The following is a 15,427-nucleotide window of genomic DNA, read 5'->3' as shown; positions in this document are numbered from 1 at the left end:
AGTATCCACAATCACTTCAACCTGTGAGGATCAATCATGTAGAGAATGAATAAGAGGATCTGATGAAGCCCTCGTAACAACTAAAGAAGGTATTTCTACATCAAGAAGAAGAGGTAGATCATCAATACTGTCCCCCAAATCTATCACTGAAGCTATATCTAGAAGACTAGATGTACCCTACTCTTCTGGACCTATCATTGTGGCTATATATGCATGTGGACTAAATTGATGAAGTGACCTCTCTCTATAACTGTCGATAGAACCCCACATGTCTAAATCTATTGAAGCACTATTGCTAGTGTCACTATCAGTATCCACACTATATGATGTACAAAGAGGAGTAGAGGACAAGCTTGGTGAACTTTCCTCAAAGTAAACATCCTTCTCCACAAGTATTTGATGTGTCTAAGGATCTAGAAGTCTATATTCCTTCACAGTGTCTTCATAACCAATGAAAGTACAAGGCCAAGGTGACTATGCCTTGCAACCCCTAGAAGATTTCTTTACCCATGTAGGACAACTAAAGACTCTGAAGTGTGTCACAATAGGTTTTCTGCTGCACCATGCCTCAAAAGGAGTCTTGCCATCTAAGGCTGGATGAGGAGAATAATTAAGAATGTGAGTGGCAATAGAGATTGCTTCGACTTCTAATGATGGATCTAGAGACTTGGCTTGTATCATGCAACTTTCCATAGACTTAAGAGTTTGGATCCTCAAAGTTGCAACATCTATCTTATGTAGATTGAATGCTGGTAGAATTTGAAGATCAATGCCCTCATGTCTGCAAAAGTCCATAAGTCTTCTGTTCACATACATGCTTCCATTATCCATTAGGAGTACTATGATGGCTTTCCTAGATTTTTGTTCAACATGAGTCTTGAAGGCTAGAAACTTGTCCAACACTTCATTCTTGTTATGAAGAAAATAGACCCAAGTGTACCTTGAAAAGTCATCAACAAAATTTAATATGTAGTGACCTTGGTTGAGTGTAAAAAGACCTGCTAATATGATGTGAACCATCTGTAGAACACCTGGTGCTCTTGAAGACTTCCCTCTTTGTAACTTCCCCTCTGGATGCATATCCACTGAATCTATTGAACATTCACCCTTAGAAAATTTGATTTGAGGTAGACCTTTGTCCATCCTATATGTGCAAAGTTGTTGAAGATAGTGGTAGTCGAGATGACCATATCACTCATGCCATAATTGCATGTTTGAATTTGATTTTGATAACAAGGCCTCTGAAGGAGATTTGGCCACAAAATGAGAGAAATAATACAACCTTTGTTATGATTCACTTTCCCCACTACAACCAATGAGTCATCTTTAAGACTGTGTACTTTTACTGATTCTAGAAGGAACTCAACTCTATGTCCATCTCCAAGGTGAGTGATTTGGTAGATTGAGAGGAGATTTGAACTTAGATTTGGGACATAGAGGACCTCTTGAAACTCTCCATTTTCCATCTCCACATTTCCTTTCCGTTCAACTTCCATTTTGTTATTATTCCCCATAAAGATGTGTGGTACCTTGGACTGCTTCATTCAAGAAAAATCCTCCTTTGAAGAACCCATGTGATAAGAGGCACCTGAGTCAAATATCCATTCCTTTGAAGAGTTTGCATTTTCCATGAATGCTAGCCCTTTGCCCTTTGAATCTAAAGAAGACCCCTTCTCCTTGCAAGCATTAGGCAATGGAACATTATGTTTCTTCATGATGTTGGTCAACTCATCAATCTTTTTAAGATAAGACTCATGCTCTTCATGACCCAATTTCTTGCAATAAGCACACTTCTTCTTCTCCTTCTTGTTGGAATTTGAGGACTTTCCTTGTTGATTGGATTGTGGTGTTGCCTTTTTTGTATCCTTAGACTTGCTCTTCCATTACCCTTTCCTTTATTTGAAGATTATGGAGATGAATTTTGAGAACCCTCATTGTTTGCCACCAATGCTTTAGACTGAGGTGATTTGAGAATACCCATTGATTTAAACTTCTTTTCTTCATCATCCAATAGTTTAGCATATTCATCAAAAGTGACTTTCTTGAAGGTAGACCCTAAAGTAGTCTTTGCGGTATTAAAAGAAGATACAAATGTGGAATATTCCAATGGTAGCTTGTTATGTATAAGATAAATTAGTTTTTCATCTTTAATAGAACTCCCACAATCACTAATCTTTGTCCTTAGTTCATTCACCTTGATGATGAAATTTTGTATTGAGTCATATGACTTAGGATCTAAGGAGATAAGTTCATCTTCAATTTTGAAAACATCCTCTTCAAACACTTTCCCATAAAGGTTTTCGATAGTATCCTAAGCTTCCTTGGATGTAGAACACTTCTTGATTTGATACATGATCTTATCATCTACCCCCAAACATATATCACTTAGGGCTTTCCTATCCATTGCTACCCAAGCTGAAAAATCACTTTCTAATGCTTTATCACTTGCTGGTTTAGGAAGAGTACCATCTACATATTGTGAAACTCCATTATGCATTAAGTGATACCACATTTTGATTGACCATGTAGCATAGTTATGAGGAGTTAATTTAGGAAACTTAAAGTTTCCCATAATGCAGAAAATGAAAGAAAAGTGTAGAAAAGAGAGAACATAACACCAAGAACACCCCCCCTTTTCACTAAATCAAGAAAAACCCCATAATAGATGCTTTGGGCACTTTATCAGTAGTACAATTACAATGGGCCACTTGCCAATTTTGGCCTTCGTGGACTTCTGATTTTACTTGTTACAACCTCTTAATGGATTACAAATCTAGAACTTTACAATGTGCTAAAATTCTGAACCATTACAAAGCAAAGAATGTCCCTATGGCTGAAAGTGACAATTTTTTCCACACAACCCTACAATTTGATACTAGATCTAGAAAGTAGATGAAAAATAATGCATTTAAAACAAAAAAAAAGAACCTATTTTTGACTCTAGATGTGCCCGTATGGAGCATTTGAAGTTGTAAAATATAAGATTATGCAAGTATAATCACCAAAAAATGTAATTTTTGAACAATCCTTGCACCAAAACTAGAAAAGAGATACACTACTAAAAATTTTAGAAAGTTCTACCTAATTTCAAAAAAAATTGCACCTAATTTGGAGTATGAATGTCCAAGTTATGGCCTCCTGAAGTCAGACTACAAAAACCAAAATCAATCTGGAGAGGGGTTGCATCAGTGAATGATGGGATTAAATTTGATGGTCATACAACTATCACAAAAGTTGAAATTTTCCTAGGGATGATGTCTAGATGGCTATCAATTTTAATGCAGTGAAATGATGACATCATTGTCCCCTTAGGCTAGTGATGATGTCATCTGGATGATGATACCAACAACCTACATGGAAAGTTTGTACTGTACGAACTATATAGAATCATACAAAAAATTCTAACATGGTAGCCTGAGTGTTGCTAACTATGTGTACAGAGGGCGTGCTAATGATGCACCACATGGCGAGTAGTGATTGGCTCTATAGATGATGATGTGATTGCTAACTATTTTGGTGACTTAGTTGTGGAGTCACTATGTTGGTGGGCTGACTATGATCCACATCTGCAATGGACATGGCTACGCAAGTCTATTGAGCATCTATGTGGCAAGGCTAGATTGGGCACTTATTGCCACATGGCTCTCTGTAAGTGATATTAGAATCCACTTTCCATTGCTAGTTTTTGGACATAGCGGCAATGAGAATTTCTATGTTTGTCAGAACCTTAGACTTCACCAAAGATTGAATTCCATGCTCAAGAGAATATAGTATAGATGCCAATGGAATAGAATGTGCACCACAACTACCAGTATATTCACTGTGTCAAAATTCTTTACTTGTGGCAGCCAGAATTGTCTAATATATGTCCCACATTTGTGTTGTGTTGGCTTAGAATTCTTTATATAAGCAAAACTTGGCTAAGGTAAAATAAAACTAAAGCTCACTGTAGTATTAGATTAATATGGTCGGGCTGGTGGCTATGCCTGTTGCTGGCAAATTATAGAGCATAGGTGCCCTAGTTTTAATTGGTCGCTTTAATGCGCAGGTGCCCACAGAGTTTAATATAATTAGTCTGCATAAAATGATATAATAATACCCTACAAATTAGTAAAATCCAAAATTCCACCAACCAAAATTATAGAGCCGAGCCGGGGTGTCACTACCCAGTTTGCCCAATTTTTCTCTCTCTTCTTGTTCAACTAATCTGAAAAATAATTTTGAAAATAAAATTGCAGAGATCAGATCTGAAAACACAATTAATCAGATTGAATTAGATCATACCCGAACTACAAATCAGGGCCTCTAGGTTTTGATTTGCAAATTTTTTTGCCTCACGATCAACTTTCACCTAGCATAGGCAAATTTATAGTCAATCTTCATTGAATCAATGCTCTAAACACAATGATGAGGTTAGATCTGGCTCTAGATATTCCCAATTTTTGCAGATCCTCCAGATTTGTGTTGAGGTGCTGAAGCATGAATGGTCTCGAATGACTATGTGATGAGAATCTTTCTCAGAGCTTTTATACCATGTAAGAATTTGGCTTAGGCCAAAATTCACCCAAAAACTAAAGAACTCAACACAAGCGCATAGTAGACCAAAATAGATAGAGTATGATCAAAATGATGATATTCATTCAATATGCTAGCTTGAGAGTACATTAGGAGTGTTTTTATATAAAGGCCTCAGAAAACCTTCTAGAATGCATAGAAGTCAGCATCATGATAAGTCATACAACTAGGCACATGTCTACTAGATATGGGTTATCCTCCATTAAGCACATGATTAAGAGTGATGATGTGAGGATAAGCCTACAATGGTGTAGCATGCAAATAAATGGTGTAGACAACATGTGCTAAATGAGGAGTGCAGATAACTGTGTTGTCAACATGACAACTCAGTGAATGATGTAAACTCATTTGTTGTAGACAACATGTGCATAATTAGAGTTGTGTAACTCAATGAGAGCACACAAACTCCTAAGTGTCTCACCTAAATAAATAATAAAATAATGCAAAATAATTAAATGATGCATTAACCTAAGTACACTTAAGTAAGTGTAATAAGTAGATACTTATTTACACCAACAAGATGTTCCCTTCAGATATCTAAATATCCTTTTTACTACTACATAGTGTGCTTCTCTGGGATCAACTTGAAATCTTGCAACAATTCCAACCATATTTGCTATATCTGACCTTGTGTGAGTCAGATATTGCAATCCTCCAATCATAGATCTGTACTTCTTTTGCTCAACAATAGGTGTCTCATCCTTTGTAGATAACCTATGTCTAGTTACCATAGGTGTTCCAACTAGTTTGCATGTTTCCAAACTAAACCTTTTTAGTAAATCCTTCAAGTACTTAGTCTGAGAAATAAATATTCCTTCTTTATTTTGTACAATCTACAATCCTAGGAAATATTTCATTTCTCCTATCATACTCATCTCAAATTCTTTCTTCATCTCTTCAGTAAACCTCTTTCTTTCCTCATCATTACCTCCAAATATGATATCATCAACAAATATTACCAACACCATTAGACCATCATCAATTTCTTTCTAATACATATTACTATCTACCATACCTTTACTATATCCAAGCTTTGTCAAATGTTTGTCCAACCTTGCATACCAGGTTTTGTGTGCTTGCTTCAATCCATACAATTCTTTCCTTAGTCTACATACCATGTCCTTGTTATCTATCAAAGGACATCCTTCAAGCTACTCAATGTATACCTCTTCTTTAAGTTCTCCATTCAGAAATGTTGTCTTGACATCCATTTGATATACTTTAAAATTATTGTGTGTTGCATAGCCTAATAATAATATTACTACTATTCTAGTCATTGGAGCATATGTCTCATTATAATCTTCCCTTCTTGCTGTGAGTAACCTTTACATACCAATCTTACTTTGTTTCTTATGACTATGCCTTGTTCATTCATCTTATTTCTAAATACCCATTTAGTTCCTATCAAATTCTTGTCTGCTCGTTTGGGGATCGATTCTCATTTCTCATTCTTTACTATCTAATCCAATTCCTCTTTCATGGCTTGTTTCCAATAATCATCTTTACATGCTTCATCTAAATTCTTAGGCTTAACTTGAGATATTAAACACAATTCTTCATTGACTCTACTTCTTGTCCTCACACCTTTGTCTTTGCTTCCAATGATTTACTCGGATGGGTGATTCTTTATCATATTATTTCCTAAAATAAGAGTTGCTATTTCAAATCTTGGCTCTACTAAAGGTTTCAAGCTTTGTTCCTGGCTTGGCTCTCTTTTGTTCTGCAAATCATTGTCAATCTCAAGAAATACCTCATCATTCCTTGGCTTAGTGAAAACATCCCCATCTGAATTGTAATCAACTATTCTCTCTTGTATCCTGAATCTCTCATCAATTCTCACATTTTCACTTTTCTTGATAGTTTTAGTTCTTTGATTATAACATCTATAAGCCTTTCTTTTTAATGAATAACCAAGAAACATACCTTCATCACTTCTAGCATCAAACTTACCAATATCATCATCCCTTTTGATGTAACACTTACTCCCAAAAATTATAAAATAATTAACTATAGGTAAGTGACCAAATCATAGTCCATAAAGGGTCTTGTTTGTGTCTCTCTTGACTTGCACACTATTCATAGTGTAGACTATTGTATTCGTAGCTTCTCTCCAAAATGTCTTGGATACTTCATTCTCTACTAACATAGCTCTTGCTGCTTTTGTAATTGACTTGTTCCTTCTCTCTGCAATGCCATTCTATTCAGGGGTTCTCAAAGCTGATAGCTATCTTTTAATTCCATTTTCTTCACAAAACATGTTAAACTCATTCAAAGTAAATTCTCCTCCTCTAACCAATCTTAAAAATTTGACCTTCATAACAAATTCATTCTCAAACCTATTCTTGAATATTTTAAACTTATCAAATGCCTCAGATTTCTCTTTAAGAAATGCAACCCACATCATTCTAGAAAAATCATCAACTATAATCATAAAATACCTTTTACCATAGAATCCTTTAGACTTTGTAGGACTGCTGAGACTTGTGTGTACAATCTCCAACTTTGTTATAGTGGTAAACTTCTTGCTAGGAAAAGAAGTTTTGTTATGTTTAGCCAAAACACACTCCTTGAAAATTGTGTTAATAGGCTTTACAATCTTTGACAAATCTCTAACTGCAAGCATTCTACTAGTCCTCACAATATTGTCAAAGTTTATATGACAAAATATCTTATGCCATAACCAACTATCATCTACCTTTGCAACCAAATATGTCATTTCAGTAGGATTCAATTGAAATACATTACCTCTAGATTTGGTTCCTATTCCAATTACCTTTCCATCTTTATCTTTGATCATACACATATTTTTTGTGAACTGCAATTGATAACCTTTGCCTACTAATTATCCAACACTCAAAAGATTGTGCTTTAAACCATCAATAATGTATACATCTTCAATTTTAGTCTTACCATGAAGAGTTATAGATCCAATACCTTTAACTTGGCATGTTACATTATTTCCAACTCTAACAATTCCTCCATCTTGACTTTTGAAGTTAACAAACTTTTTCATATCACCAGTCATATGATGTGAACAACCACTATCAATTATCCAATTATATTTCTTCTCAACCTATATCACTAAAGCTACCTTTTCTAGACTTTCTTCTTTAATTTCCACAAATCCAATTTCATCATCGATAACACTTAATGCTTCTTCATTATAATAATTATATTCATTTGCATACAAACACTCTCTATTTTTTCTAGGTTTTTAATTTTCCTTATACTTTTTCTCTCTTTTAGGAAACTTAGATGCATAATGACAACATTTATCACAAGTCCAACATTTAAAAAATTTCTTCCTCCTTTTTCTCTTCTTATCAGAAGGGCTACTCCTTCTTCACTCTTTCTGTCTTCCTTAGATTTGTTGTTGCTAGCAAAATCTCTTCTAGCACTTTTTCTCCTTGATAGACTAGTCAAATATTAAAGGCACTAAAAGTTGTCTCTATTCTGGTCAATTCTCTAGATTGTCTGAGTTCATTCTCAATAACTATATCATCTGAACTGCTAACTCAAATGGTAGTGTTAGAGTCTTCAGTATCTTTCATATAACCTCATCATCTTCTTTGGTTCCTCCTTGAGATTTGATATCTATAGTAATTTCTAATATCCTACCTATATATGTTCTTTCAAATTCATCTTCCATCATTTTAGCATCTTGAAATGCACAAATCCATCTTCATAGCCTCAAATTCTTAGAATGTGCATCACCTTCAAAACTATTTTCCAAAGCTTTCCAAATCAAATGTGAAGTAGCAAGAGATTTGACCTGATTGTACTCAATATTATGGAGTGTAGTCAGTAGTGCTTCTCTATATCTCATGTCACACATGAAAAGATCTATTTTTACCTTAGTGCAAATTTCCAAATCTTTTTCAGCAATGATTTTCTTCTCTAATTTTGTCAAGATTCAATATATTGGACCCATACACAACAAATGTTTCTTCATCTTTTCTTTCTAGCTCTCATAATTTGTTCCATCAAACTTTAGACTATCTTTCCTAAACATATTCTCCATGGATCGACCAAATTTTTTAAACTTTATCTTCAAGGACCTGATGTTGTAATAGCAATTGTTAGAAACAATAGTCCACCAAGATAACTAAGAGGGGGGGTGAATAAATTATCCAACAATTAAAAAATTTATCTTCTTTAAACTATCTTAACCATTCAACCAAGGTAAAAAACAACCATAATAAAATGCAAATAGACAATTACACCAAATATGTTGACTAAGGAAACCCTTGATCAGAGGGAAAACCCTAGTGGGAATAATGCCCACAAGATGATGTACTAGTATAATTATTCCTTTTTAGAGGATGGACCCTGTTACGAGTCTATTACAATATTTAGTACATAGAATCCCTATTAGGAGACTTTGAATCCTTGTTAAGAGATTCCAACCCTATTAGGAGTTGTAGTATAATGTATCCAAGATGAGTCCACTGCCCAAACATGCAATTTCAACTACAAGAAGAACTTAATACTCAAACATGTAATTTACAAATATCTTCCTCTTTTCTCTTTCCTATCAATTGGACCAATCACTATTAGACCTTGTAGACTAGGTCATGAATGTTGGATCCAAATATAAAACCTTGGATCACTCAATAATGAAGTTTCCTTTACTTCTGCACTTCTTTTCTCAACTTTGAATTTCTCTCTCTCTCTCTCTCTCTCTCTCTCTCTCTCTATAGTCTCTTTGCATCAATATATTTCATGTCATGCTTGATAAAGGAAAATTTTCTTCATTTATAGCAAGTCCTCAAAGCAATTCCTTGAGTTGGCTGTTAGACCTTGTCAATTAATTATTATAGGACCACATTAAGAACATGCTACACTTAGCGATAATATTAATCTTTCACCTTGCAACTTGAATAACTTTCTGTACACAAAATATTATGATGAGAAAACTTAGCCACATCATCACCGACATGTCTTCCCCATGTCCTCAACCTCAATTCTTAGAATATCAACTTTGTTAAGAGATATAACAAGTTTACAAGAACATGCCTCTATACATTCTATCTAATGCAGGAGCATCCTAGGTGTAAAGGCAATCTTGCATCACCCAAAAATATTTTATTTTCAATATTTTCTATTTTAATAAGGACTAGTAGATATGATGGTTACTATTTATGGGAACTTGCAATTTTAAGCAAGTTTTTAATATGAGCTTGGAATGTTCTCATTTTCTATAGGAAGGTTCATTTTAGAGTTGTAAGCCTACCAGAAAAATCTCATTGCTCAAGCATTAGTATTAGAGAAGTTATTACAGATTTTTGTTGGAAAAATTTGTAGAAAATTCTTTAGGCTCACTGTTGGAGGCCTTAGAGTTCCTAGATGAGGTCCAAAAACTTGATAAAAGGGTGCAAGCACCATTCTAAGCTTAAAGATTCAAAGTTGGAATTTCCAAAAAGTGGTTATAATAGCCAATTAGAACAACGATTCATGAGTTATGGCCTTTGGAAGTTGGGCTACCCAAAATTTCTAAAATAACTGTCAAAGACATATTTGGCCAACTCTATATGTTCTGTTAGGGTCTGTTGGCCCTAGGTATTAAGTTTGAGCATCTATAACCTTCCCAGGTGGCATAAAACTGCCTATTTAAGAAAGGCTTGAACATTGTCTAGGATAGCTCTGGGTGATAGTTTGTAGCTGGTCTTGCAAATTATTGTACTGAAGGCACCCATGTGGGTTAGCATATTGTACTTATGAATTTTATAATTTCACATTTATAGTGCAAATAATAAGTCCATATTTTTTTCTCACAATTTTTGTTGTTTCTATGTTTTAGTTATGAGTTTATGGTATTAAGGGGAGCACCCTGCATCAAGTGTTATCAGAGCTAGAGTTCTTGAGTGTATGGACAGATCACTGACTATGAGGTAGTTCACACTAGGACCATGGTTTGGGCTAAGTGTGTAGATAGATCCCTGATTGTGAGGTAGTTTGCACTAGGGTTTTAGACAAAGCATAAAAATACCTCCACAAAGAGAGTGTGGCAGAAGAGCTATAGGTGTTACACTTGAGGGTTTTTGAACCCTCCAAAGAAAAATGCAAGCATTGGAAAAAAAAATGCATAGAAGAATGAATCTTTCCATAAGAGATGAAAGTGAGGATGAGGATGAAGTAGAAGAAAATGAAAAAGTAGAGGCAATTCTAAATCCATAGGAAGAGAGGCTTTTAGGGCCATCTCTAAGATTGGAAAAAGACCTAAGTTTGAGGTTCCCACATTTTTGGAAAATCTTAACCTAGAGGAGTTGATCAATTAGATCAATGAACTAGAGGAGTACTTTGATTATGAAGATATTGATGATCCTGATAGGGTCAAGTTTGCGAAGGCAAAACTAAAGGGACATGCGAAGATCTAGTTGCAGGAGATTTAGTTGGAGTGAAATAGAAAGGGAAAGGAAAAAATCACCAGATGGGATTGGATGAACGATAAATGGAAGCACCAATTCATTCTCATGAATTGTGAGCTTAACCTTTTGAAGATGATGCAAGGGTTGAAGCAAGTAGGAAAATATGTTCAAGAGTATACTAGAGAGTTCTACCAAGTTCTCATTAGAACCTACCATGCGGAAGCTGACAAGGAGAAAGTTTCCTATTCTCTTAATGGGTTAAGGCCCAACATTCAAGATGAACTAGGTCTTGTTTGAATGAGTAGTATTGAGGAGGCATACCCATTTTCCCTAAGAGTTGAGGAGAAAATGAGAAAGAAATTTGACAATAAGAACAATGGAAGAGGTCATGGTGGAAGATCTAGTGGATGATTTTATCGTGGTCATAATGATGATCAAAAGAGCAAGGATGAGGCTAGAAGTAGTAGTCAAAACTAGGGGGAAACAATTTCAATTGTTTCCATGATTAGAATAATAGAGATCAGAGAGGAAGAGGTAGAGGACAAGGATATAGAAGAGGAGGCTTATGTGGAAAATGTTTTCACTATGGAGAAGAAGGGCATAGAGCATTTGAATGTACCCAACACCAAAGAAGGATAGATCAAAAAACCAAAATTTAGGAAAGAGTTGTACATGTTGATGAGGGTGCAAAATCCTCACATTCTAAAGATGCTAAAAGAGGAGAAGTCCTAGTTAACCAAAGAGTCTTGTTGAGTGGTGAGAATGAACCTGAGCAAAGAAAAACTTGTTTCACAAAAGGTGCAGATGTGAAGATAAGTTTTATGATGTGATCATTGATGGTGGAAATACTAACAATCTGGTGTTAAAAATGATGGTTGCCAAGTTGAAGCTAAAAATGTAGAAACACCCATGTCCATACCATATTTCTTGGGTGCAAGATGACCATAAGGTCATGGTTAATGAGCAGTGCTCAGTGAAGTTCAGGATTGGAGGCTACTAGGATGAGATACTATGTGATATTGTACCTATGGACATATGTCACATGTTTTTGGGTAGGCCATGGTAGTTTGATAGGCATGCTGTACATGATGGGCAAGCAAATACCTGCACTCTAACTAAGGATGGAGTGAAACATAAGTTGAAGCCATTGAAGGGTAAAGAAGAAAAGGTGTGTAGTGATCCCATAATATGTTTTGTTGATGGAAAAGAGCTTCTTAGAGGTATAAAACATAAGAATATGTGTTTTTCTATTATTCATAAATATAGTAAAGAAGAAGTAGAGGAGGTACTTGTAGAATTTGCAGATATGTTGGAAGAGTTTTCTAATATTGTATTAGATAATGTACTTGATGGATTTCCCCCAATGAGGAAGTCACCAAATGGCTTTTGTTCCAGGAGCTAGTTTTCCAAACAAAGTAGTGCATAGAATGAGACTAGTAGAAAGTGAAGAGTTGAATAGGAAAGTTCATGAATTTTTGTAGAAGGGGTTGATTCGAGAGAGTTTGAGTCCATGTGTTGTACCAACAGTGTTAGCACCAAAGAAGAATGGAGAATGGAGGATGTACACAGATTTTCACACTATCAACAAGATCATAATAAAGTATAGATTTCCATTGCCAAGGAAGGATGATATTATGGATTGTTTGAGTGGAGCTAAGTATTTCACAAAGATAGATATCAAGAGTGGGTACCATCAGATTCGTATCTGAGAAGGTGATGACTGGAATACTACTTTCAAGTCAAGGGAAGGACTATATGAGTGGTTAGTCATGCCTTTTGGGCTAACCAATCTACCAAGCACTTTCATGAGGCTCATGAATGAGTTACTAAAGGAGTTTCTGGGTAAGTTTGTCATTGTTTACCTAGATGATATATTGATCTTTAGTAATACATTAGAGGAACATTTGATTCATATTCAGAAGATGTTTGATAAGTTGAGGGAAGAAAAGTTGTTGATAAACTTGAAGAAATGTAGTTTTGTAAAGAAAGAGTTGGTGTACCTAAGATTTGTAGTCTCAGGAGAAGGTCTAAAAATGGACCTAGAGAAACTGAAGGCTATCCTTGAATAGCCTACTCCGAGGAGTGTGATAGAGGTAAGATCTTTTCATAGACTGGATACATTTTATAGAAAGGTCATAAGAAATTTTAGTAGTATTTGTGGACCCTTGACTGAAACAATGAGAGGGGATAGGAAAGAGTTTAAGTGGATTGTAGGAGCAGATAAGAGTTTTAATCTATTGAAATAGAAAGTTATTGAGCAACATGTTTAAGCACTTCCTAATTTTAACAAGGTGTTTCAAGTAGATTGTGATTCTAGTGGTACTACAATAGGAGCTATTTTGAGCCAGGAAGGTAGAACTATTTCTTATTTTAGTGAGAAGTTGAATGATGCAAAAAGAAAATATTTTTTTTATGATCATGAATTTTATGCTATAGTTAAAGAATTAAAGAAGTGACACACTATCTTCTTCCTAAGGAGTTTATTTTGTATATTGATCATCATCATCAAGCTTTGCAATATTTGAATAGTCAAGAAAATTGAAGCAAAGGCATTTAAAGTGGTTGACTTTTTGTAGAGTTATACATTTATTTTGAAATACAGGAGTGGAAAGTCTAACAAATTTATAGATGCTCTTAGTAGAAGACAACTTTTGTTGACAAAAATGTAGATAGAGGTGGTTGGGTTCAAGGAACTCAATGCATTATATCCAGATGATCTTGATTTTGGTGAAGTGTGGAAGGCTTGTACAAAAATTGTCACACTTGACAGGAAAAAATGGTTGGATTTAATGATCTCAGATAATATGTTGTTCAAAGGAAGCCAGTTGTGCATTCCTAGAAGTTCAATGAGAGAGAATCTCATCAAGGAGAGGCATAGTGGAGGATTGGCTGGACATTTTGGAAGAGATAAAACCATAGCTTTCATTTTTGAAAATTACTACTAGCTAAAGTTGCAGCAAGATGTGATAAAATTTGTAAAAAGTTGCAGAGTATGTTAGATGGTGAAAGGAGTGAAGCAAAACATAGGGTTGTATCAACTATTACCTATACTGGAGAAGTTGTAGGAGGATATCAACATGGATTTTGTTCTTGGATTATCAAGGACATAGTGGGGGCATGATTCTATTTTTGTGGTCATTGAAAGGTTTTCAAAGATGGCACATTTTGTTCCTTGCAAGAAGACTAGTGATGTTGTTTATGTAGCAGAGTTGTTTTTTAAAGAAGTGGTGAGATTACATGGTCTACCAAAGAGTATAGTTTTAGATCAAGATATCAAATTTGTTGGGTATTTTTGGCATACATTATGAAAGAAGTTGAAGAAAATTTTGAAGTTTAGTTCATCACATCATCCACAAACTGATGGATAAATAGAAACTATGAATTGTAGTTTGGGAAATTTGTTGAGATGTTTGATTGGAGATAAACCAAAAGGATGGGATATGATTTTTCCATAGGAGGAATTTGCATATAACAATTCTTTCAATAGGAGTATTGGTAAATCACTATTCCATATTGTATATGGGAGCAGTCCTAGAAATACTTCTAAACTAAGGCAATTGGATAAAGGAGAGATAAGCAGTGCTGAAGCAAAATATTTTATTGAACATTTGAAGAACATCCATGAGGAGGTGAGGAAGCACATCATAAAGATGATTACACAGTATAAGGCTAAGGAAAATGTGAAAAGGAGATATAAGGAATTTTAGATTGGACATGAAGTCATGGTTCATTTGAGAAAGGAACATTTTCCAGTGGGTACATATAACAAGTTGAAGATGAAGAAGTTTGGACCGTGCAAAATAGTGAAGAGGCATGATTCTGACAATGCGTATGAAGTGGAGTTGCCTGCTGAATTGAATATTTCACCAGTAATTAATTTTTCAAATTTGATAGAGTATGATGAAGGAGGTGATGGAGATGAAGTTTTAGAAGTGTAGTGGAGCATTCCAGTAGCTAGTTTAGCTACAAAGGAGATTGAGGAGATAGTAGACAGTTGTGTTGGAAAAAGTACCATAAACAAAACTTATGAGGAATATCTAGTCAAATGGAAAGGGAGACCAGTTGAAGATTCATCATGGCTAGAAAAGGAGGAGGTTAACTATCTTGGCTTTCCTTTGAAAACCTAAAACATGATGGGGTCACTTCTCAAATTACCCTGGGTGTCTGATGCAGTAGCATCTTGGGTGTAAAGGCAATCTTGCATCACCCAAAAATATTTTATTTTCAGTTTTTTCTATTTTAATATGGACTAGTAGATAGGGTGGTTACTATTTATGAAAACTTTCTATTTTTAGTAAGTTTCTCATATGAGCTTAGAATGTTCTAACTTTCTATAGAAAGGTTCATTTTAAAGTTGTAAGCCTACCATAAAAATCTCATTTCTCAAGCATTAGTATCAGAGAAGCTATTGCAGATTTTTGCTGGAAAAATTTGCAAAAAAATCTTCAAGCTCACCATTGGAGGCCTTAGAGTTCTTGGATAAG

Source organism: Cupressus sempervirens, chromosome 3 (genome assembly GCF_028749045.1).
Source record: "Cupressus sempervirens isolate cs-2001-9-10 chromosome 3, ASM2874904v1, whole genome shotgun sequence".
NCBI lineage: Eukaryota > Viridiplantae > Streptophyta > Pinopsida > Cupressales > Cupressaceae > Cupressus > Cupressus sempervirens.
Note: the sequence above shows the minus strand (reverse complement) of the source record.